Here is a 25,329-nt window from a genome sequence, read left to right on the forward strand (position 1 = left end):
ATATCCTTTGGGATTGATGCTGAACATTTAGTTCCCTATGTTCACACCCAAGATGGTCTCGCAGATAGAATCTTGGTAATGCGCACCAAGCTTCTAAATTCTGCATGGAGCTATGCAATCTTGCATGCAGCTACGTTGGTCCCGTTGAGGCCCACTACTACCAACCTTACTCCGCATTACAGTTGGTGACTAGGTACGAACCTGATGTTTCGCACTTACGCGCATTTGGGTATGCAGTCCGCGTGCCAATTGTGCCGTCACAACGTACAAAATTGGGTCCTCAACAAAGGATGGGCGTGTATGTTGATTATGAATCCCATCCATTATATGCTCTTTAGAGCCCTTGACAGGCAATCTCTTTACCGCTAGATTTGCGGATTGTCACTTTGATGAGACAGTCTTCCCGCCGTTAGGGGAGATAAGAACGTTACCGTTCCTGATGAACGACGTGAATTGACGTGGAATGTCCCCACTATGTCTCATCTTGATCCCCGAACCGCACAATATGATAATGAAGTGCGGAGAATTCTAGATCTACAGAGTGTAGCCCAAAATATGCCAGACGCTTTCTCTGATCTAGCTAAAGTGACGAGATCATATATACCTGCTGCAAATGTGCCTGCAAGGATAGACGTCCCTGTAGGATGTGTCGTCCCAGATGGACGAGGTACGACCATGGCGGCTAACCAGTCATATGTCCCTGCCCAGAAGTGAGGTAGACCATTAGGTTCGAAGGATTCTTATCCCCAGAAGAGGGTAAACTTGGCACAAACGAATCATCTTGACATCGCAATCTCAAACCTATTCATCTCATGAGGTGAACCCGGATTATGGGCCTGTCCTAGAAGAGACGATGTTGGGGGACGCTCCAACATTTGAACCCACTCCCAAGAATAGAGATATCTCGGTAAATTTAGTGAGATTTGGAATCGGAATGAGATTATCATTGATGATATATTAGTATTTGCGGTGGCCACCGAAACTATAATATGCGATGACCTCGAACCTTACTTTGTTGATCAATATCAATGAAAAGATGACTGGCTAACAAGGAAATAAGCAATCCAGGTCAAAATGGATTCCTTGACAAAGAGAAAGATGTTTGGACCTATTGTTCCTACACCTCCCCATGTTAAACCCGTAGAATTTAAATGGGTATTTGTAAGGAAGCGTAATGAGAAAAATGAGATTGTGATACACAAGGCTCGTCTAGTGGCGCAAGAATTTTCTCAACGCCCTGTGATTGATTACAAGGAGGCGTATTCTCCCGTAATGGACGTCATAACGTTCCGCTACCTTATCAGTTTGGTAGTTTCCGAAAAACTGAATATGCAGCTTATGAATATGGTCGTAACTTATCTCTATGGGGATCATGATACAGAGATACATAAAAGTTCTTGAAGGACTTAATATACCCGATCCAAATAGTTCTAGACCACGGAACACGCTCTTCACTAGTTTTGAGGCTTCACTTTATGGATTGAAACAATCTAGACGGAGGTGGTATAACCGTCTAAGTGAATATTTGATCGGGATGGGATATGTGAATAATAAACTATATCCATGCGTGTTTATTAAGGAAACAAGTTCCGGGTTTGCAATTATAGCAGTCTATGTCAATGACATGAATTTGATTGATACTCCTGAAGAGATCAAGGAAACCGCAAAGCACCTGAAGTTGGAATTTGAGGTGAAAGGCCTTGGGAGAACAAATTATTGTCTCGACTTGGAGCCCGAGCACAGTGCAGATGAAATTTTGGTCCATCATCCAAATTACATCCAGAAGATGTTAAGATGCTTTAATGAGGATAAAAGCAAGCACACCCATGGTCGTCTGAAGTCTAGAGAGAACCGTATCGTCCTGCATATGATAATGAAGAGATATTGGTGCCAGAAGTCCCATATCTATGTGCAATAGGCGCATTATTGTACTTGGCTTAATGCTCTAGACAGGACATCTCATTCGATGTGAACTTGTTAGCTAGATATAACTCTGCGCCAACACGCCGCCACTGGAATGGCATAAAAGACATTTTTCGCTACCGTAGAGGTACGGCGGACATGGGGTTATAGTATCCCTATGCATCAAGGAATCGATCAAACCCATTTGATCCTTAGAATGAGCCTTGTTGGATATGCTGATACAGACTATCTATTAGACCCGCACAAGGCGCGTTCCCAAACTGGTTATGTCTTTGCCATTGGGAATACTGCAATTTCTTGGAGGTCTATGAAACAGACCCTTGTTGCTAACTCTTCGAATCATGCTGAGATTCTAGCCCTTCACGACGCAATACGTGAATGTATATGGTTGATAGCCATCACAAAGCATGTTCAAAGCACATGTGGACTGCATTCCACCACTGATGAACCAACCACTATCCACGAGGATAATGCTGCTTGCATCGAGTAAATGAAGACAGGTTACATCAAAGGAGACAACACCAAACATATTGCACCAAAGTTTTTCTTCAATAAGCAACAACAGGAGCATCAGAAGATTGAGGTCAAGCAGATTCAATCTGAAGACAATCGTGCAGACCTCTTCACTAAGTCACTACCAAAGTCTACATTCCAGAAGCATGTACAAGGTATTGGTCTACGTAAATTATCTGAATTACCTAACATGTAATTTTCAGGGGGAGTTGAATCAGGGGGAGTATCCAGAAGCATACCCACTTGACCATCGTGTACTCTTTTGTCCTTCGTCCAGGGTTATTTTGTCCCACTGGGTTTTATTACCTGGCAAGGTTTTAACGAGGCACATCTTTAGCATGGTCGCCCCACTTATACTACATCCTGAAGATGTTTTGATTCAATATATATGCATTTGCTCATCTTTTCCCTTCGACCACGGGTTTTTCCCACTGGGTTTACCGGGCAAGGTTTTGGTGTAGCAAATCTAAATGCATCCCTCTCGTAGACATACTACCTACTTATGATGCTAATAAGAAGACTCCACTTATCTCCGAAGCTGTGATATTACTACTCCACACTCATGCGCGTTGTGCTCTTTTTCTCCTTCGACCAAGGTTGTTTTTTCCCACAGAGTTTTTATTACTTGGCAAGGTTTTTGACGAGGCAACTTAAAAGCGCACAGCCTAGGCAACACTATTGACATGAAATATCCAAGGGGGAGTGTTGTAAACTATTATGGCTATATCATGTAAATTGTTGTATATTAGAAGATGTTTTCCTAGTTTTAGGGGATTCATGTTTTAGGGAGGACTTTAAGGGTCCTTGTTTTATGGAGGACTTTAGGATATATGTTCCTTGTCTTCCACTATATATGTAGTCCATTTCTCATACATGGAAGATGAAGAAAACAGAAAATACCACTCTCCCTCTCTGCATCAAAACTCTCTCTCTCTCTCTCTCTCAAGTTCTTTGAAGCAAAGCTCTCTCCATTTTCTGAAACACTTTCACTTTCATTTTACAACATACTTCAGTAAAGATCTTAATTAAGATCTTTACTTATTTATACACAAACTTAGAACAAAGGTCAATATGGGTAAATCCCTGCGAGATATTCTTTAAAGTCATAAGTAGTTTTTCATCAACAAAAGAGCAGGCAATTGAAATTTTGGGAAAGTGATGTAGCTAGATTTATCCAATAGTTGCTTCCAGCTCTGTTCTTATACCTTTCCACCCTTTGCTTCACTATAAAGTTTTTCAACTCGGTCCTGCAGATGATGTAATTCAACATACATTTTTAGGATTAACTTATTAAAGTTCCAACCTTTTCTTATCCAAGTAGAAAATCATACCTTGTAATATTTGAGTAATTGGGGTCTTTTCAGTTTGAAAGTTGGAGTCATGAGATCCCTCTCTATGTCAAAGGGGTTTGGTTCCAAATGAACTGCTTTTAACAACTCAAACCCTCGAAGCTGCAATAAAAATGTCTTGCAAGTCAGATGAATAAACTTAAGCAACATAGCATGAAACAGGGATGGAGCACATACTTGCTGTTTCTGACCCGTACTATTGAGCTCATCCAAAATGTATTTTCTGGCCTTCAGGTTGACAAAATGATTTGTAGTCATCAGTCAAATGATGCTCAGCTGCCCACTCCTCCAAGGCCTTTCTGCCAGGAACAACCACAGCAACAAGAAATGACTCGAAGCTGTTCCCATAAACCCAAATCTGCCGACCAGATGAAAGTTAAGATGTTAAGATATCCGTCTGTAACTTCAGAAAACATGAAAGAAGAGTGGAGGACACTAGCACAAAATTCAAATGTAACACAAAGACGAACACAATCTCATTTATTGATGAAATAAAGGTTAGTCCTGTCATTCATCATACAAGTAGAATACAGAAGTTAGCGACATACCGACGTGACAAGGGGGCATTGCAAGTATTTGCTTTCAATGCTTTCCACAGCAACATATTCACCTTGAGACAGTTTAAATATGTTCTTTTTCCTGTCTATAACTTTCATTGCTCCATTAGGCTGCCATTCTCCAATATCACCTGTGATCTATCCACTCAAAATTAATCATCAACAAAAATTTTGAAGGCGCCATCTTGAAAAGAAACCAAAAAATTGAGCATCAACCAAGAACTTACTTCATTTCTAGTTTTGTAGACATTTACCTGTATGGAACCACCCATCAATAAGGACTGAGAACTTGTCGCTTGTGGTAACCAGAAAACAAGGTTTTCCCTCTGAGGCAAATCTCTCCACGTGGCACACTAGAAAGTGCATCATATCCCAGTTCTGGGACTGACTCAAGCCGTGCTTCAATAGTTGTCAGGGGGGCACCAACAGTTCCAATCATAGGATAAACATTGCCAATGGACGTAAAACAGCCACCACAGCTTTCAGTACGGCCTACAAGATTTAACAAACTGATGAACTCTAGTTCTCTTTGTTCGTATATATCTGCTTCGGATGTGCTGTGGTAGCGGATTTAGAAAATTAAAGTTATTTGAATGAGTACAAAAGCATCCATACTCGACGTCTCAAAAGTCAAACACATATACCACAAATTAAGGTGAGAAAGCACAGTGAGTTGAATACTTATGCTCGTATAATTTCCTGAATCTTCACTATGATCTAACTGATTATATGTTATATTCATTATGATATGCAGTCAACCGTACCATATCCTTGTGATAAAGTGCTGCAGCTGGTGACCCTAAAAAATTCCTCCACATGCCTGGGCAAAGGCGCAGCACCAGACAACATTATACGAACTCGTCCTCCTAATGCTTGTTTTATCTACTGTAAGTAAAACGGTTTGTTAGAATGTAATGCATAAAATAGAAGTAATGCATTGTTTGAATGTAAAACCAGATATTTCAATAATAGAAGGGTGAAGGATAGAATGACTGACCTTGTGAAACAAAAGCTTGTCCAAGAGAGGTGCCGCATTTTTTTTGTGGTTAACCCTTATCCAGATTTGCCAACCTGCGGCCATACAAATATCAATTAGTTTATAGTAGGAATCCAAATGCAAACAAAAAAGGAGGTCTTATTGAGACGTACTAGTTATATGCATACTGGAAAAGGGTCTTCCTCAGCACACCGTACCACCAGATGAAACTTTACTAGCAATACCTTCGGAAACAATATTCCAGCCAAATATTAACAACAAAGAAATTCCAGGACAAAAATGTATACAGTTCATATTGATGAATCTGTTTTACCAGTGTATATACGATCATACACTCGAGTAACCCCACAAAACATAGTAGGCTTTAGCTCCTGAAGGTCATCCGGTAAAAACCTGACATCCTGTAAGTCCAACGGCAATCACATTGAACAGATGTTGAAATTGGTAAGTAAAGAAGAGAATACCAATCAAGTTTCGGTAAGGAAACAAGAAAAAAAAAACATAGCAAGAATGACACATATACTTATGTCTCGCCAGAAGCCTATTGAAGATCCCTTGTAGATGCAATAGCTCTCGATTATTTGGTCATATATATGGGCCGACGGGAGAAACGAAAAATATGAATCTTCTTCTGTACACCGTAATACAATTAATTTTTTGTCAGTAGTCAATATTATTGCCATCAGGGAAATGCCAAATTGTTAATTGAGTTCAGTAACTAAACTTCATAAAAAATATAATCCTTAACCATCTATTGGTAAACTTCAATAGAGTTACTTTGGAAAAAATATGAACTATAAAATAGATCTGCAAATATGCACCTTTCAGAGGATGACTTTACCCAAAATTGTACTAGTACGTTGGTAGAAAATCTGTAATTTGATGGCCAACCACAAAGCTTTAAGCATAATTTGATCTAATATGGATCCAACTTCTGTCAAAATGAAATTTCCCCTAGTTGAGGGTTACAGTACAACCCCCAACTTTTATCAATCATGTCTTGGCAATGGCAACACATCTTGAAGATGTCACAATAAACTATAACTGCTCCCTAAATTGGATTGCATCTACAGGATTTAAATTTTTGTCTGTATAAATAGCATTTTAGACAGGCACCGCATATATGTACGGAAACAGAATAAGGATCGCAATTTTCATTTAAGAATCAGGAAATAATTTCATTTTGATAATGCTCCAAAATCCAAAACAACAATGGCCTTGTAATGGCCGTTTTTGCGACATAACTACTAAATCTCCATGATCAAAACATGTTCTCTGCAAGTTTATTTGCCTCTGACATGTAAATGAGGTAGAATTATGCTTCAAAACTGTGCAATAGACCAAACATAGGTACAGGACCTGGTGAAAATTAATCACCAGATTGCACCCCAAACAACTCGTGCCAAGTTACAGGAGCTATTTTGCCTCTTGTTGTTGTTGTTGTTTTTTTTTTTTTTTAGAGAGGCAGAATAAGCATTAATTCAGAAACATCAATGTGTTAAAAATATATAAAATTGAAGATGTTAACTGTGTTAAGGTATTTACCACCCTATCTGTTAGGAAAAGTATATTGTCTTTGACAATACTTCTGACATTAATGCTGCATTACTAACGATTACGCTTTTTGGTTCTCCAGTCGTTCCACTTGTATACATTATTGTGCAAACAGCAGTCCTCTGTTTTGGAGGTAGTTCACAATCTGAATCTCCATGAGAAAATGAAAGATAATATATGATATCATATCGTTGCATGTTAACGGCCAATCCTTTACTGAAAACAAGAACTTATATGAGAAAACAGTGTTGAGAAGTTACCAACTGAAAGAATTCCTCCCACGAAAAGCAAGATACCCCAGTTCTTCTGCTTCCTTGTTTTGAGTGCTAGAAACATCTGTGAAGCTGACAATTGCTGAACAACGCAGATGTATACCTTAGATACAATCCTAACAACTTGAGCCTCAAATTTGAAGTATTAAGGAAATAGTATATGACCTACTTTTTAAATGCGTCGAACAGTTTGGAAGGCATGATATAATCTGCAGAAAGAACTACCGAGTAAGGATCTTACAAAACAAGAACAGGAGAGGAAAATAAATTTATACAAAACGGAGTGCATATAAGGAAAGGAACCAAGAAGTATACAACGCAAGTTGGTCTTTGTATTCATATCATGCTTACTGCAACAAAATTGGATTATGAATGTTCTAGTACCAAAATATTAGACATCATTGGCTTCAAAGTTCAAACAAATATCTAGTTATGATAATGACTTAATGGTTTCGAAAATAACTCACAGCAGGGATTTTGTTCTCTCAAAAGATATTGAAACTTCAGCATGGTTGATGATGAACTAGCACCTGCAACATAAACCATGAAATGTCCAATCAAATACATTTCAAGGGAAACTGAAAATGCACCTTCCAATTTTCTCCCTAGACCCCCACAAACTGATTTCCCAAAACCTCCCCTTGTACCTTTAGAATTCAAAAACTGTTTGGCATGTTTGGTGGTTGGCTACTGAAACTTTGTTGTCGATCGCAAGCTGGCAAACACTTAGTACTGTTCAGTAGTTTCAAAGAGGACCCTCAAGTTGTTGCAGAGAGTCTGATAGGCAACTACCAAGCATTCAGCAGCCAGCCACTGAACACAGATCAATCCAGATTTACAAATGATGGTGAAGTGGTAGATCAATTTTGGAAAGGAAAAAGTGCAGACAATTTAGAATTTCCGTTCAATTAGTCAAACTCGACTACCATCATTGAAGTTCACTATCTGCCACTGGAAAATGAATAAATGATACATGCACTAAAAATTCTTGAAAAAAAAAAAAAAAAACAAGCATACCAAGGGTGTCGTAGAGTGGAACATATGTAATGGCATGGCTGTTACAGGCCTGACACAAGCATAAGGCTAAAAAGTCACAATCTTGCTAGTAAGATTCAGTCCCCATTATCAGATTCAGTTGTTCAATACTTCCACCAGTCACAAAAATGTGCTCCCAATAGTCAACATAGCATTTCTTCAATGAATTCTCTTGCATAATATCCACAAATATGAAAAGGAAAACATTACAGTATTATTACCTCCATTGCAATAATCCATTGGGGGCAATTTGTTCCATATATACCACAACGATCTCCCTGCAAACATTGAAACAAATAAAAAAGCAATCTTTTTTCCATTTCACAGTTACCACTCTCACTACCATTATTATACATCAACTCTATAACACATGACCTATATTACTAAGAACACATTTTCTTCCATAAAAATGTTATACATGCACACAAATATATACATACATAAATACATAAGTGGAGAGGTGTGACTTACAGGATTGACACCACGGCTTCTGATGGCTGAACCCATACGAATGGCTGCATAATACACCTCTTGATATGTAGTCCACACATATGGACCTGCCTGTCATTTTGCATTAATCAAAATTGGCCTTAGTATCTCCTATTAACAAAATTCAGCTCCTGGGTTTCAATGGGTTGCTGCCATTGCTCAAATGGAAATGGAAGGTACCTTCTTCTCGTCGACTTGGCGTTGACCAAGCATTTGACCGCTTGGGTTCCTCTTAACAGAGTCACTGCCAGTGAAAACAGAGTTTCAGCCGTCATCTCATACTAACAATTTGAATCAAATCACACAAGTGAGCCTTTCTAAGTGCTCATATCCCACTACCACATTCGCAGCTTGTATCTAATTCTTATCCAACTTATCAACTGGCATATCAGCTCAACTGGTTAGAGCGTTATGCTAATAACGCGAAGCTCATGGTTTCGAGACCTGTATGGGCCATTTTTCATTTACACAGTTTTCAATTCTTACCCATTTTTCTTTTTGGGCCATTTGACCTGTTTTCTGATTTTAACTTCTTCCAAGTTCCAATTAACAGACTGAAAAAAGAATAAAAATATGATATGATATGATTTCTGCTCTTTTTTTTTTTTTGGGCTATGATTCTACTTTGCATGCATAATTCCCTGAGAAATCCTCACAGGGAAATCTCTCCACTGTTAAACAGCGACAAGCGTGGCCCGTGGCCCACCATTGTACCGATACTGTCCCAACTTAACCACTCGATAGGTGTTAGGTTTTAATCACAAAAGGCCTCGGTAAAATTGGGTAAGAGTCACCCACTTATAAGTTATATTTTATTTGTCACTTTTCCAATGTGGGATCTTTCCTCTCCAACATCCACGTGGCACACTAGAAATTGCATCATATCCCAGTTCTGGGACCAACTCAAGCCATGCTTCAATAGTTGTCAGGGGGAAACCAACCACAGCTTTCAGTAAGGCCTGCACGATTTAACAAACTAATGAAATGTAGATCTCTTCTTTTCAGATATATCTGCTTCTGGTGTGTTGTGGTAGCTAATTTAGAAAATTAAGGTCATTTCAATGACCACAAAAGCATTCATAGGCCAAACACATATATAATGAATTAAGATGAGAAAGCACGTTGAGTTAAATACTTAACCTTGTTTAATTTCCTGAATCCTCGCTATGATTTGAACTGATTCAAGTATATATTAATTATGATATGCAGTCAACTTATGCACAATCCTAACAGCTTGCACCTCAAACATCAATATCCAAAGAAATAGCTTATCACCTACTTTTTAAATGTACAGAACAGTTTGGTAGGCAAGATAAAATCTGCACAAAGAATACCATGTGAAAATGGAAAACAAGAAAAGGAGAAGGAAATAGCTTATATAAAAACGGAAGTGACAACAGTAAGAACAGTAAAAATACACAAGGCAAGTCACTTTTGCACATATATCATGTTTAGTACAATGAAATTAAATTATGAAGATCCTAGTACCACAATATAAGACAACATTGTATTTACGCATCTAACTATCTAAGATAATGTCAAAAAGTTTATAAGATAACTCACACCAAGGATTTTGTTCTCGTGACAAAAGCTAATGAAATCTCAGCACGGTTGAGGATGAACTCAACTGCATTTGAATGAGGGAATAGCAAGTTCTAAATGATGGATAGATAGCCCATACGATGTGCTGTATTTTGACAGAAAAGTTAATTAGTTCATGTCTAGGTTCGGTGATGGACTAAAAATTATTGCCTTATTTAAATCAACAAGCACGTCAATGTTCTTCATAAGTTACTTCGAAATAAAAAAAATAAAAAAATACTTCGAAACTTAAAATGAAAACTCTTTTAATGCAAAACCAAGAAATCCCAAATACCTAAAAATAACTTTGAACTACAATGGTTTGATCCCTTCACAAGGTATGTAGGCAATCTGGATTTACATCTAGATGCATCCATGCACAACTTAAACCGAATCACTAGTTCTTTCAAAACCAAATTCACCCAAATACCTAACCAAAATATTTCGACATGTCATCTATCTGTCGAAACCCCAAAGCAACAAACTCTAGAACTACGAGTGGCTTGATCCCTCCCAAAGTACGTAGGCAACCTGTAAAATAATTCAAATGCAACCGCAATTTTTAACAAACACACACATCTCTATCTGTTAATTAGCTTTGTATTTCGGAATCAAAGGGTTTTGCCTTGAAGCAAGGGATTGTAATTAAGAGATTTTATTAATTTTGAGGGTCGGATTGTATTTTGACATTGTGCGCATTTCTAGATCAATAGTTTTGTTCTTTTTGGGTTAATTCAGCAAGCCTCCTACTCAAGGGCATTTATCATGGCGAAATTGTAACATGTATTATTTGAAAGGAGCAAAAGTTGGGGTTGTGCAAGTAGAGTTAATTGGCGACAATACATGATGTATCTTACATCTTACGAAGTTATGCTGGTGGAGATTAATCTTTAGGGGTTTTGAATTCTATACTAGATTTTTCTCAGATTTTATTATGTCACGCATTCTTCAAAATTTTCAAAAAATGGTCAGAATTTATATTTCTTACTATCTGAATCTTAAAAATATGAAAATGAAGTTATAGTTCTGAATCTTCAGAAGTTATATTTCTTACTATCTGAATCTTCAGAAGTAATAGTTCTTTCTACACATCAAAGAAAATGAAGTCTGTTAAGTTTCTACTCGTATTTTGATGATTCAGATAGTAAGAAATATAGCTTCTGACCATTCTTTCTACACATCAAAGAAAATGAAGTATGCTCAAGTTTCTACTCATATTTTGAAGATTCAGTAGAAAGAACACAAAATTTTCTCACGCATTCTTCAAAAGGACCCTCTACGTGATTGTTTGGGAAATGGAGTATTGTGAAAAAGTGGATCAATGTATCTCTGTTGAAGAGAACTACAAACTTACATTTGCAAAGCAAAAACAAAAACAAAGATATAAACACATTTGAAAGAATATCCACACCTTATTGCAAATAAGTGCAGAATGCGCTCTGACTTGAGTGATAAGTCGATAGTTTGTTCTTTTCTTCACCCTCAACATTAAAAGTAAATAAAATTACAGAGGCACACAGCAAACTAAATCAGATAGTTTGTTCTTTTCTTGACCCCCATTCCCCCCAACATTAAAATTAAATAAAATTACAGAGCCACGCCGCAAACTAAATCAGTTGGCAGAGGAAATTTCCCGACCTCGAAAACAGAAAAGAAACAAAAATGCAGCTGAATTAGAGAGAAAATCTTCAACCAGCAAGCATAGCAAGAAACAAACAAAGCAGCAAGGCAGCACGAATCAGTAAAGCAAGTAGCGATTCATGCATCAAAACAAGCCCCAAGAAGCCTTAGTCAGGAATGCCATGCGAGTCACCAAAAATAGCAGGCACCAAAAAACATTAATGATCACAAATGCTGGAACTAGGAAATGACTTGGGAGATTATTCTCTGAAGTAAATGCAATTGGTTTTCCACTTTCAAGGTCATCATCATCATCTTTCATAATCATGACTGCCTATTGACCAATATATTCACCAAACCTTTATGAGAAGTCCCTATCTTCATGGACCGTGACCTCCATATACAGAGGGTTTACATCCTATCGTCGTGGCATTACTAGAAGCACCATGCAGCATCTGAGGAACACCACTACACTGGTATAAAGACTCAAAAATAACTCATCTACTAAGAAGGCAGCAGTAGACGGGATGCATAAACGAGATTTTAACAAATGGAGTTACTGCAGCCACACACGACATTTGGTAGTAGCTGATGACTCAGTAATTTCAGCAGCCGCACAGACAGTCGGACAGGTGCACAGCCAATCTTGCATGTACTCTCTCATTTGAAAGTTCTGAGAGATCACTCTCCATGTCAACGTGATTTTCCCCAGAATCTGGAAACTGTAAATGCATTCCATGTCAGATGACTAGATGAGTATGATAGTACGTGCATGCATGAAATTAGCAACAGGGAATTCATCCTTCAGACAATTGTCGACATACTAGCTGTTTCTTACTATTTACCTCATCCAAAATTCATATCTTGCCCTCTGGTTTTGACACAATGATCTAAAGTCATCGGTCAAATGATGTTCAGCTATCTGTCCTGTCCACCAAAGTCACCACAGCAGCAAGAAACGACTCAAAGTTGTTCCCGGAAACCTAATTCTGCCAACCAGAGAAAGTTAAGATATCAACAGGCTTCAAAACACAAAACAGGAACTAATTTGTACAAATCAAATGTTTGTGCAAAGATCAACTATACAAACTCATCCACTGAGGAATGTAGACCAAATGTGGGGTTATCCTGCTTCTATAGAAACTTACCAACATTACCGCATATCCTTTTCAAACCAGATACTGTATTGGATTTCATTTTATGCTTTTTTCGTTTCACTTGCTCAGTGATTAATATGAGTACATGCAGTGGTGGTGAAAGCTTACCTTTATATCCTCTTGTTAATGCTATAGATCAGTGATGTTGCCACTTGACTGAGGTTTGTACAATAATTATTCTAGATGTGTATATTCGTGTATACTTTTTTTTAAGCCCTAGCTTTTGACTATTTAATGAGGGAATAACAGGTTGTGAAGAACAGATAGAGACATCCCCAATACAAAAAGGGAAATTTGATTGATTTTTAATCTTTAATAAAACACCTAATTGTAATACATAGGTATTATGTCATTGCAAATTAATGACCAGTCCTTTGCCAACAAGTACTTGGAGAGAAAAGTATAAAGAAATTATCAACTAAGAAAATTCCTCCCAATACAAGCAAGATTGGAGTCGAGAGAAGAGATTAGAGTCCACCTCATCATGTTCCTTCTTTGCCATCTGCACACAATTTTGAAGCTGCTTCTAACAACTCAAACCCTCGAAGCTGCAATTTAAATGTCTTTTTAGTCAGATGACTAATTAATCAACATAGCATGAATTTAGGAACAGCAATGGATACTGGCTGTTTCTGACCCGTAATATTAAGCTCATCCAAAATGTAATTTCTTGCTCTCAGGTTTTGACACAATGATTTGTAATCATCAGTCAAATGATGCTCAGCTGCCCAGTCCTCCAAGGCCTTTCTGCCAGGAACAACCACAGCAACAAGAAATGACTCAAAGCGGTTCCCATAAACCCATATCTGCTGACCAGATGAAAGTTAAGATGTAAAGATATCCATCCGTAACTTCAGATAACATGAAAGAAGGGTAGAGGACACAACCACAAAATTCAAATGTAGCACAAAGACGAACACAAACTAATTTATTGTAGAATACAGAAGTTAGTGACATACCGATGTGACAAGGGGGCATTGCAAGTATTTGCTTTCAACGCTTTCCACAGCAACATATTCACCTTGAGACAGTTTAAATACTTCCTTTTTCCTGTCTATAACTTTCATTGCTCGATTAGGCTGCCATTCTCCTATATCACCTGTGATCCATCCACTCAAAATGAATCATCAACAAAAATTTTGAAGGCACCCTCTTGAAAAGAAACCAAAAGATTGAGCATCAACCAAGAAAGTACCTCATTTCTAGTATTGTACACATTTACCTGTACGGTACCACCCATCAATAAGGACCTCTTCAGTTAGATCTTGTCACTTGTGGTAACCAGAAAACAAGGTTTTTCCTCTTAGGAAAATCTCTCCACATGGCACACTAGAAAGTGCATCATATCCTAGTTCTGGGACCGACTCAAGCCGCACTTCAATAGTTGTCAGGGGGCACCAACAGTTCCAATCATAGGATAAACATTGCTAAGGGACGTAAAACAACCACCACAGCTTTCAGTAAGGCCTACACAATTTAACAAACTGAGGAAATGTAGTTCTCTCCGTTTCATATATATCTGCTTCTAATGTCTTGTGGTAGCTGATTTAGAAACTTGAGGTCATTTGAATGAGCACAAAAAAAGCATTCATACTGACATCTCATAGGTCAAACACATATACCATGAATACTTAACCTTGTACAATTTTCTTGATCTTCACTATGATTTAACTGATTCAAGTATAATATGTACCTATTCATTATGTTATGCAGTCAACCATATCATATCCTTCTGATAAATTCCTCCGCATGCCTGGGCAAAGGTGCAGCACCAGACAACATTATACGAACTTGTCCTCCTAGCTCTTGTTTTATCTACCGCAAATAACACAGTTTGTTAGAATGTAACACATAAGATAGAAGTAATGCATTGTTCGAATGTAAAACCAGATATTTCAAGAATAGAAAGGTGAAGGAATAATAACTGACCTTGTCAAAAACAAGCTTGTCCAAGAGAGGTGCCGGTTTTGCTTTTATTAGGCCCTTCTGCAGATTTGCCAACTTGCTGCCATATAAACGTTAGCCATGTATTGGTAATACATCAACAAAGTTACTTTGATAAAAATATAAACTATAAAATAAATCTGCAAATAAGCACCTTTCACAGGATGAATTTACTCAAAATTGTATTAGTACCCTTAGTTTAATTAGTTGGTAGAAAATCTGTAATTTGATGGCCAACCACAAAGATTTCAGCATAATTTGATCTACGTACTATGGGATCCAACTTCTGCCAATATGAAAATATAAATTTCCCCTAGTGGAGGGTTACAGTACAACCCCCAACTTTAATCAATCTGATAAAATTAAGATACGTGGAAGATGCAGTTTGAACCCCTTATCAGTTACCACTAACATCACCAAATAGAAAGCAACCAATTGTTCTAACAAGCTTCTTGCAGAATGACGTCCTAACATGTTTTCTTGGCAAAAGCAACAAATCCTGAAGAATAAACTATAAGTGCTTGCTAAATTGGATTGTATCCACATGGTTTAAATTTTTTTTTCTTGGAAAACCTAGCATTTTAAACAGGCAGAGCATATATGTATGGAAATAGATTAAGGATGGCAAATTTCATTTGAGAATGAAAAAATAATTTCATATTGATAATGCTACAAAAATCAAAACAAAAATAGTCTTTTATTGGCCTTTTCAGTAACAAAACTACCAAGTCTCCATGACCAAAAATGTTCCTTGCAAGTTTATTTTGCCTCTTACACAAAAATGAGGTACATTTATGCTTTAAAAGTGTTCAATAGACCAAACACAGGTACAGACCGGGTGAAAATCCATCACCAGATTGCACCCCAAACAACTCGTGCCAAGTTACAGGAACTATTCTGCCTCTTGTTTTTTTTTTTTTTTTGGAAAAGAAACAGCTTTTTATTGAATAAACAAAAAGCGAATTACAAGGAGTCCGCTTTAAAGATCTAAAGAGGGCAGCTAGGGCTATAGGCTAAGCATCTCGTCTATTAATACTAAATGAAAGCTTAGGGGCTTATACTGCAGCTGCTTGCTATTTCAAATTAATAGTAATCCAAAAGGAATAGCAAATATGCAGCTAGAGGCATTCTGAAGCACATATGCAACTGCTGGAGATTGAGCAGAAATTATGTGCAAATGGAAGAAGAAGATCGCGAAAAAGAATAGTGAGAAGAGGTATTGGGGTATCATTGTCTCCAGCAGAAGTTATGTGCAAATGGAAGAAGAAGATCATGAAAAAGAATAGTGAGGAGGTATTGGGGTGTCATTGTTTTACTGTTGATGTGTTTGTGGATTGATTTAGGAAGAGAGAGTAAGGTACTAAGGTGGAGAAGTTGAGCATGAGGTGAAGAAGGGGGAGGGTATATAACTATATATACTAGTGCATAGTTAGGTGAAAGGGAGTCATTTTAAGGTGGAAAGACCATGTCATCCAGAACAGAATAGTGTAACTCTTTCTTGGCAAGTAAGAGGAATAGAATGGTAGGGAGTTTTGCTTGGCAGGGCAGGAAAAATAGAAGGATATGTGAATGAAGTCAGTGGGTATGAGTGGGAGAATGATGGTTATGATTCTAAGTGTGTTGCTTATTGTTTGGTGCAAACTTTACAGAACAAGGCTTGTATTTCATGTCCTCATAGTATAGGCAGTTACGGTACGACCAATTTCTGCCACACATTACTCTTTTATGGGACCCTCTGATATAACACCTCAACAGAAAAGGAATTATGCAACTACCATAAGATTTCAAAGCTAACTGTAAGTTTCAGATAATCTCTATGTAAATCAATCAAAATCATAGCATGTGCTTAATATCGTATTTAGAAGTACCTCCATATATATTAGAATGAAATGGGGCTGTGCTTAAACATAAAAAAAAAAAAAAAATTATGAAATAGAATCGGAAAACAAAAATTGGAAATCAAATAATCACCTTATAGAGAATGGATGCTTATCGGGTTGAGCATGACGTGAATATCTCTACACCAGAACCTAAACAAAGTAAGATTAGCAATCCAGGAAACCAAACTAATTAAGCCATAGTAAGGGCTTTTATTCTTTCTCGCCAACATGTCTAAGGCCCCATAAGCGAATGTTGCATATATTAGCAGTTGAATCCGAAATCAAAATAGCAACCCACAAACTGTTTTGATTAAGCAATCTAAACAATTCACTGTTCATAAGCGGCTCTAATCGATTGCTTCTAATCTGGGTTCAAACTTCAGACAAAGCAACATTAGCTTAAACCCAGATTGCTGCGAACGGCAAGACTGTAGTTTAAGAAAAGAGAGAGGGTAGAAGCGTAATTTCCAGATCAACTAAGTATTGCAAAGAGTGGATGAATGCACCCTACACTGCTGATGAGGGCTGAGATTTACTCTGTAATTTCCGTAGCCGCACGGACAGTGGGACAGCCAATCTTGCATGTATCCTCTCGAAACTGTAGGAATGTATTCCATGTCAGATGACTAGATGAGAAAACATTACGGTAGTGCATGCATGAAATTGGCAACAGGGAATTTAGACAATTATGAACATACTAGCTGTTTCCTACTAAATACCTCATCCAAAGTTCATATTTTGCCCTCAGATTTTGACACAATGATCCACAGTCATCGATGAAATGATGTTCAGCTGGCTGTCCTGTCCTCCAAAACCACCACAGCAACAAGAAACGACTCAAAATTGTTCCCATCAACCCAAATCTGCCAACCAGAGAAATTAAGATATAAACAGCTAGAGATCAATAACACAAATATATTGTCCTTCAATTCTCGACAAATGTAGATCATTATTTCATTAACTCATTAAGTAGCTAGAGATCTGAGTTTCAATATACTTCAAGAACTCTCTAATCACCATCATCACTCAGTTTCCTCTATTTGAAAATTTTGATTGAAATTAAGTAGTCTTAGATTTGATCATAGTTCAGGACTAGTAACATATTATTAAAATACAAGTACAAAGGTCCAATAAGGACATATTATGACCAACAGCATCTACATCTTTGATATGGCCATATGCAGAGTATAAGTGAATATTAGATGCATTTGTTCTATCGTAATCCATACAAAGCATTAAAGCAATTCCCTCTACTCATAGTTTCCAATACCTGCTTTTCTGAAGGGAAAATTTTTGGTTTCTAAGGTAAAGTTGGAAGAGGCTGGTTGCTTTGAAAATACACTTGACCACAAGGACAAATAATATGCAAAGCAACAGATCCATTTTGTGTAGATTGTGATTGATATTTTGAGATGCAGGCAAGCAAATTAGTAAACAAATACGACAATTAGGACACCACATTATCAGTTTTCTATATTTCTTGTAGTATGTGTTCTTCAAAAAAGAAAGCAGCACATTGTTTGAATGTAAAGGCTAGCTACTTCAAATAATGGAATGATGAAGGATAGAATTACTACCTTTGTAAAGTCAAGCTTGTGCAGGCAAGGTGGTGCTTCGTCTTTTGGAAGACCTTTCTTCTCATATCCCAGCCTCTTGTTATTTAAACCTTTCAGTAGCTTAGAATAGGACTGCCAATGAACATGCAAATGCAAAATTTCAACTGATGAGCTGGCAAAGTTGTATGCATATTGGAACAGTGTATGGTTCCACTAGAGGAAACTATATTTACCTGCAGGAACAAATTAAGGCATGCACATATTTTACACAGATATTTCTCAAGTTCAATATAATGTAGTGGTAAGTGGTAACGCAACAAGAAACTGATAAAATGAAAGAAAAAAATCATTGGAATTACATTGCATTAATTGGACAGTGCATGTGAATAAACGTGATTTCCATATCTTAAATCATGCCTTCAAGTAATATCATTCTAATCAAAAATTGTGAATATATGTTTGGCATGGTGGTTGATTGAAACAATCATGATCTAAACTCTTTACTTGATGAATGAGGAAATAAATTCAGAAAATGATGCTATAAACTCAGAAAATAGAAAGACCTTGAGATTGGCTATTGGAAGAGAAAACGTCTACAAGTTCATCGATGAGTTTAGTGAAGTAGATTTAGTGCACTAGATCAAGCTTCTAAATTACAAATTTAATATTCCTTTCACTGATGCAATTTTGCATTTTTTTAGTTACATGGAACCGGGCTAGGGAAACTTGTTCAACTCTATCCACACATATGGATAATGCCAACAAAGAGTTGATATTACAAACCACTTTTGAAACTCCAAAGATATCAAAGAAAGGGAGAATTTGAAAATGTAAACCTGTATTCGTAACACTAGTCCAGACAATGCTATGCTGCATCAGTAAAAATTACAGCTTTTCATTCTCCAGTCCTCTACTTGGGACGATAATTGTCCCAGAAGTCCTGCAATAGCATTGTTGTTTAGATGTCAGTCCTCCGTTTTGCTGCAAATATCACATATTGTCTCTGAAATGAGGGAATTTTCACAAAAGAAAACGATACCTTATCAAGTTCACCACGAGAAAGTTCACTGGTGAGGTTCTCTGCACGGATTAGCTTCATAGAAACGACTTCATTGGGTGGCATTACAAGGTGGACACCACAGCTTTTTATGGAGGACTCAAATTGATAAATAATGACTCGACACGTAAAAGGTGGCAATGGACGCATATAACCAAATCGCCACATTTCAAGGAAGGGAACATAGTGCAGCCACACATGATCCCACTCTCCTGAATGAACACGTTCATAGTAGGGAACTGAAACACGTACTTCATTGATGTGAATATAGACTGTAAAACCAGTCCAAGGATCTTGCAGCTTTTGATCAACAGCAACACAGAGAGCCAATCCTGCGTTGTCCCATTTGAAATTTGCAAGTGTTTCGATATAAAATTCAAACCGTCGATGCCCCATGAAATCCATTTGACAGCTGAACCACTTTGGAACCTCACTTCTTGGAACTGGAAATGTAATTGTGAATTTGAATTGCTGAGAAGATAGGAGTCGAGAGAAGAGATCAGCGTGCACTTCATCATCATCATCCTTGTTTGCCATCTCAACCAAATTTTGACAGAGTCTCCAGCAATTAGTCAAGTCCATCTCCTCAATCATTATTTGTGATTCTTTACGCACCAAAATATTCGACAACTTTGAAATTCTTTCCAATGATACGCAATCCCCCACATACAACCGTTTAATACTTGGTGGAAGCTCTGGAATTTCTACGAGCCTCCTGCAGCCGATCAAATAGAGTGACCTCAAGTTGACAAATTTGTTGATGATGCATTCGGGAAGGATAACAATGGTGCTTACTGATAAATCAAGTGCAAATAAAGTGGATGCACAATCAAGGGACGCGAGGAAATCAATATTAGACAAATTGCATCCATTCGCGAAGAAGTAAGATAGCCAAGGAAGCGCCGAATTGAATTCAGTGTCTGGCTCTGGCTCCGGCTCCAATGAACTGCCTTCATCACGCCATCTATTTCTTTTCGATAAAGAGTCATGGTTGTCATGTGAAACCTTTGAGTAAGTTGGAAGCACTTCAGACTCCACCTTATTTGGGAATCTTACGAGTTTTGGGCACTTCAGCAAATAAACCCAACTTAACTTCTGCAATTCATAGATGCTGCAAGGTAGATCTGTGAGGTTTCCACAATCTTGTAACGTCAAGTCTTCAAGGTTAATTAGATATCCAATGGATGAAGGCAATGCCTTGATGCCAGTTTTGTATAGACTCAAGGATGCCATGTATTTCATCTCTCCCTCAATTTCAGGGAAACTCTCCAGCCTTGTGCAGTAGTCGAGATTAATGGATCGGAGGGATCTCCAGTTGACTTCTCCTGGTAGCCTCACAAGGTTAGAGCAGCTTTCAAGATTCAGGCGAACAAGCTTTTTGAGGGATCCAACCGAAGGGTGAACCTTCTTTAAACTTTTACAATTGTTTAGATCCAGGAACTCTAAGTTTGGGCTTCCAGACAGGTCTGGGCTTTGTGTTAGGAATTTACATCCACTCAAATTTAAGGATTTCAGATTTTCCATACTCTGTCATACCAAAGAAGAAGAAAAAATCAAATGGAAAATTGGTAAGGTATAAAGATTTCAATAAAATAAAGTCTTGAAAATATATAAATACCTCGAAACGTGAGATGCAGCTACGAGGCATATTAAGTTGAATTATATTCTTCATATTAAAATTGCGAGGAAAAAATTTTAGCGGACAGTCACGCCATTCAAGTAACCGCAACTGATTCGGATAATAATCAACCTTTCCACAAAACCGTCCATTGATGTTTATGAAAATTTTAAGATTTCTCATCTTTTTGAAGCATTTAGGATTCAAGCATATCTCATCTGCTGTAGGCATTTTTATCACTATACCTTCAGTTTTACTTGTTCCCTAGTATGAAAAAGGCAATCGTATTAGCAAAATGAGTACTTATATAATAAAAAACATGCAGTGTTATTCTTTCTTTAAGAATTCAACAAAAAATCATATAGTACATATTACCCGGATATTGATTGTCGAATTAGAATAAACTACACACATAGAGAATCAGCTGACTTGACTCATGTATATATATAAATCTGAGCATATGGAAACTACTTACCATGTTTTTTGTTAGAACATCATGCACATCCTTATGATGCCACAATCTGCTTCGCTCACCAAGCTTTGTAGACTCTTGCCGAGCTATAGCTTTTCCCATCTCTTCTAGCAAATCATGCATGGAAACCCAACCATATACATCAACATTTATGAGTGCCTTTTCTTCAAGAACTTCAATACTATGCTTGGGGTTGTTGCGGTCACAATCTTCTAGTATATGTATCACAACCCTTGTATTCCTACCTTTGAAGAAACAAGCAATGTCGAGGAAAACTTCTTTCACTGTTTCTTCCAGTCCATCATAACTGACTTTGAGAGTATCTCGAATGTCTTTGGGATGATTTCTTTTATAACCATCTAACAGAGCTTGCCATTCATGTATAGGTCTACCACATAGATGTGAACCCAAAACTACCAGGGCTAACGGAAGGCCATGAGCATATCTAACAATAGTGCTAATCCAGAGTTTCTCATCATCATCATGATTTTTCTTTTTCTTGAAGGCATATAACCTGAAGAGCTCACAACCTTCGTGATCATCCAGTTCCCTGGCCTTGTATATAGGATTGACTTCGTGAGCAGTCAACAAACGCTTATCTCTTGTTGTTATGATAATGATGCTGCCACAACCAAACCAATCTGATGCTCCGGCTAATGCACGTAGCTGGTCTAATTTATTCACATCATCAAGAACTAAGAGAACCCTTTTATATCTCAACGTTCTATGCAACAAAGTGTTTCCTTCATGAATATTGTTTATTTTCAATTCTTTCTGCCCCACAATGGTAGAGAGAAGAGAGTATTTTGTAGGTTGACTAAACCTCCATGTTGGTCTGAATATTCTCTAACATTTGCCAAAAAGCAGCTACCCTCAAACTTATGGGCAATTGTATTGTAAACAGCTTTGGCAATTGTTGTTTTGCCTATTCCGCCAATTCCCCATATTCCTACCATGCGTACATCACTTCCTTCAACATCTAACATTTTAAGTATATGTTTTACCCGAGAGTCTAGCCCAACTTGGCACTTTGGCATATCCAAATAAATAGGTTCTTTTACTTGTGCAGAAATCTCTTCAACAATTTTACCAATAAATTCATATTCATATCTGCCGTGTTAAAATCAAATGAAACATTTAACAAAACAAACCTTGTTACTTAGAAAAAGAACAGCATTGTATAATAATCACACACCAATAGAAGAACATAAAACTTATGCTAGATTAAAATGAGTAAAATCAAGTGCATGATATACCCGCCCGAGAAATGCCACCCAGATAAATTTGCTGCTTCTGAAAGAGCTGCTCTCCACCTTAACACCATGTCCATGTCACCTTTGAATCTGCGTTCATACTGTGCAAGTGCCTCACCAAATGTACCTCGTTGGTTTCTTACGTCCGAGGGTTCCACGTTGTAAAAGATTGGCCGAACCATTTGGTTCTTTGATCTTCTACATTCAAGGATATGAACTAGTTCATCCAAACACCACTTGGAGGATGCATAGTTTTCAGAGAACACAATGAGAGAGAGCTTTGATCCTTCAATGGCTCGGAGAAGTGCTTGTGATATTTCCTCTCCTCTTGTAAGCTCATCATCTATGAAGGTGTTGATTCCCTTCTGAAGCAAATTCCAGTACAAATGGCCTGTGAAAGCAGAGCGAGTATCCTCGCCTCTGAAACTCAGAAACACATCGTGTGTGTGTGAACGGGTTGAAAAAGCAGAGAAGAAAGAAGAAGAAGCTCCCAATTGGATGGCCATCGAATCTGGCTTTTTGATTGATTTCAGGCACAGCTCGGTGATGGAATGAAGAAGGAGCAGAAGAGGAAGAGGAAGAAGCTCTCAAAAATAGGTACACTGCATGATCACAGTTTCCTGCTAACTTGGATCAACGTCAATTTGAAGTCAAGGGCGTGTAAGATGAAACGAAACGACCAAGAAAAGGAGAAGAAGAAAAGGTAAGCGGAAAAAGCAGGAACACATTATGTGTATGTGTATGAACGTGTGGAAAAGGCTGGTGAAATGAAGAAGGGGCAGAAGACCACTAGGGTCTCAGTAGGCGCACTGAGTATTTCGTGTAAGATGAAGCGAAACTAGCATCTTATACTGAGTGGATCAGTCAAGTCACCACCGAAACAGCATCTTATACTGAGTGGGACTGTGGGAGATATTTTGCCAATGCAATTGCCTGTTTGTCACGACTAGCTCCTGATTTAGTGGTAGAACTGTACGTTGTACAAGAATGAAGAAAGGAGGTTAGAACTTAGAAGGTTGTTTAATTAGAAGCACAGTCCTAATGAACATGACAACCAAGTATTGAGAGTGAGAGACGACACATTTGTATATCGACTGTTGGAAGCAACCGCAATTGACTTCATGCATTGTTTTTTGGATTGAATAGGAAACCCACACTAATTTCATCATCAGAACATAATTTTAGTTCAAAGAAGTTTTTTTTTCCTCGACAAGGGATTATGGGGTGCAGAAGTAGGACTCATTTCTTTCTTCTTTCTCAAAAAACTAGTTAATAATGTCTCTAAAAACATAACACAAGTACTTTTATTTTTTATTATTGTTAAACCTAAAAATTACTTTGCTCAGTTATTTTAAACTTATTAGTTTTTTAATATTGTTGATTACTTATGCCACAGTTTTAGAAAATTGAGTTCACTCCTGCATATTGGTTAAAGCGACATATTTATGCAACTCTAACTCCTTGATTGTCGAGTCTTTTATTAATTTTGACTGGAGTTTTGGAAGTTGTTCCTCAAACAAAAGGAGAGAGAAAATGTGCATTTTTCTTGCTCCCGAAAATTCGGAGCTTAGTACACCGAAACCTAGGGTTTCGTGTAGCAGGGCGGCGGCGATCAAAGGGTTTTCTGCACGCTATAGGGCGCTTCCGGCGTCGTTCTCTTTCGGTGAACGTAGCAGGCTTGTTGGTGGAGGCGTCGGACCCGTGATAGGATTGGGCTATTTGGTGCTGGGGTTGGAGTTTGCAGATCTGGTTCCATCGTCGTACTGTGGCACAGCAGTCACCTCTGAGGCGGTGCTGTTGGGTTGAAGACGACGGCGTCGGTTCGGATTGTTTTGTCAGGGCGAGTAACGACCGGCGACGTTCAGTTGAAGGCGGCTCGGATCCTTGCGGACCTTCTTCGGGCGGCTCGGCGAGGAGGAGACGTCCACTAAGGCTTTGGTTGTTGCAGCGAGCAGTTTTGGTAGGCGGTGCGATGGTTGCTATTGCTCCCTGCCTGGGGAGGCCACCGGACTGACGAGGGGGTGGTGGACGGCTTCTTGGAGGTTCCAGATCCGATCGGCAAGGGTTTGGGAACGTAGGGTTTGGGCAGCGGGTCTTGGCCCTTTGCCTTCATGGGCTGCCGAGTTGCAGTCCAGTGAATTGGGTCTGATTAGCCCATTTGGGCCTAATTAGTCCAATTCCCCTATTTTCTCACTCTCGGTCGGGTTTGGGCTTCTTGGGGGTGGTCTGTCCTGCTCTTTATCCTGCACCTGTTCCTAGCATGCTGCCGTGGCTGTGTTGAATGTTACGACGTACACGAGAAGGGTCTTAGGCGTCAAGATGTTCAGGACATTGGTTCCATTTTAGGGCAGTGTAGGATTATGGGGTTTTTAAATTCTGCATTGTTTTTTTCAGCAATTCCTTTAGGTTTTTAGTCTTTTGGACTTTAGTTTTCTGGGTTTCTTTTAGATTTAGTTCTCTTCATGAGCATGCGTTGTAATATGAGAGGTGTTCTGTACCCTT

General features: G+C 38.2%; 1 long non-coding RNA gene and 2 pseudogenes across 6 annotated transcripts; all 3 read right to left on the minus strand.

Moving 5' to 3' along the window:
- Positions 1 to 3,429: 3,429 nt before the first annotated feature.
- On the minus strand, positions 3,430 to 9,033 carry LOC112170930 (annotated as a pseudogene).
- A 3,125-nt stretch (positions 9,034 to 12,158) lies between these two features.
- LOC112171927 lies at positions 12,159 to 19,322 on the minus strand. Of its 6 annotated transcripts, none has more exons than XR_005801576.1 (13): positions 19,264 to 19,322; positions 17,591 to 17,734; positions 17,408 to 17,469; positions 16,963 to 17,021; positions 15,146 to 15,210; positions 14,977 to 15,052; positions 14,741 to 14,862; positions 14,243 to 14,514; positions 14,007 to 14,146; positions 13,685 to 13,853; positions 13,526 to 13,595; positions 12,736 to 12,879; positions 12,159 to 12,612 (listed from the first exon to the last, which is right to left on the minus strand). It is a non-coding gene; the product is annotated as an uncharacterized LOC112171927 (long non-coding RNA). The 6 variants fall into 6 exon arrangements; XR_005801573.1 differs by lacking the exon at positions 15,146 to 15,210 and adding an exon at positions 18,449 to 18,559 and having other exon boundaries at positions 19,264 to 19,278; XR_002925178.2 differs by lacking the exon at positions 15,146 to 15,210.
- Positions 19,323 to 19,385: 63 nt separating this feature from the next.
- On the minus strand, positions 19,386 to 23,333 carry LOC121049962 (annotated as a pseudogene).
- Positions 23,334 to 25,329: the final 1,996 nt, after the last annotated feature.

Source organism: Rosa chinensis, chromosome 6 (genome assembly GCF_002994745.2).
Source record: "Rosa chinensis cultivar Old Blush chromosome 6, RchiOBHm-V2, whole genome shotgun sequence".
Lineage (NCBI taxonomy): Eukaryota > Viridiplantae > Streptophyta > Magnoliopsida > Rosales > Rosaceae > Rosa > Rosa chinensis.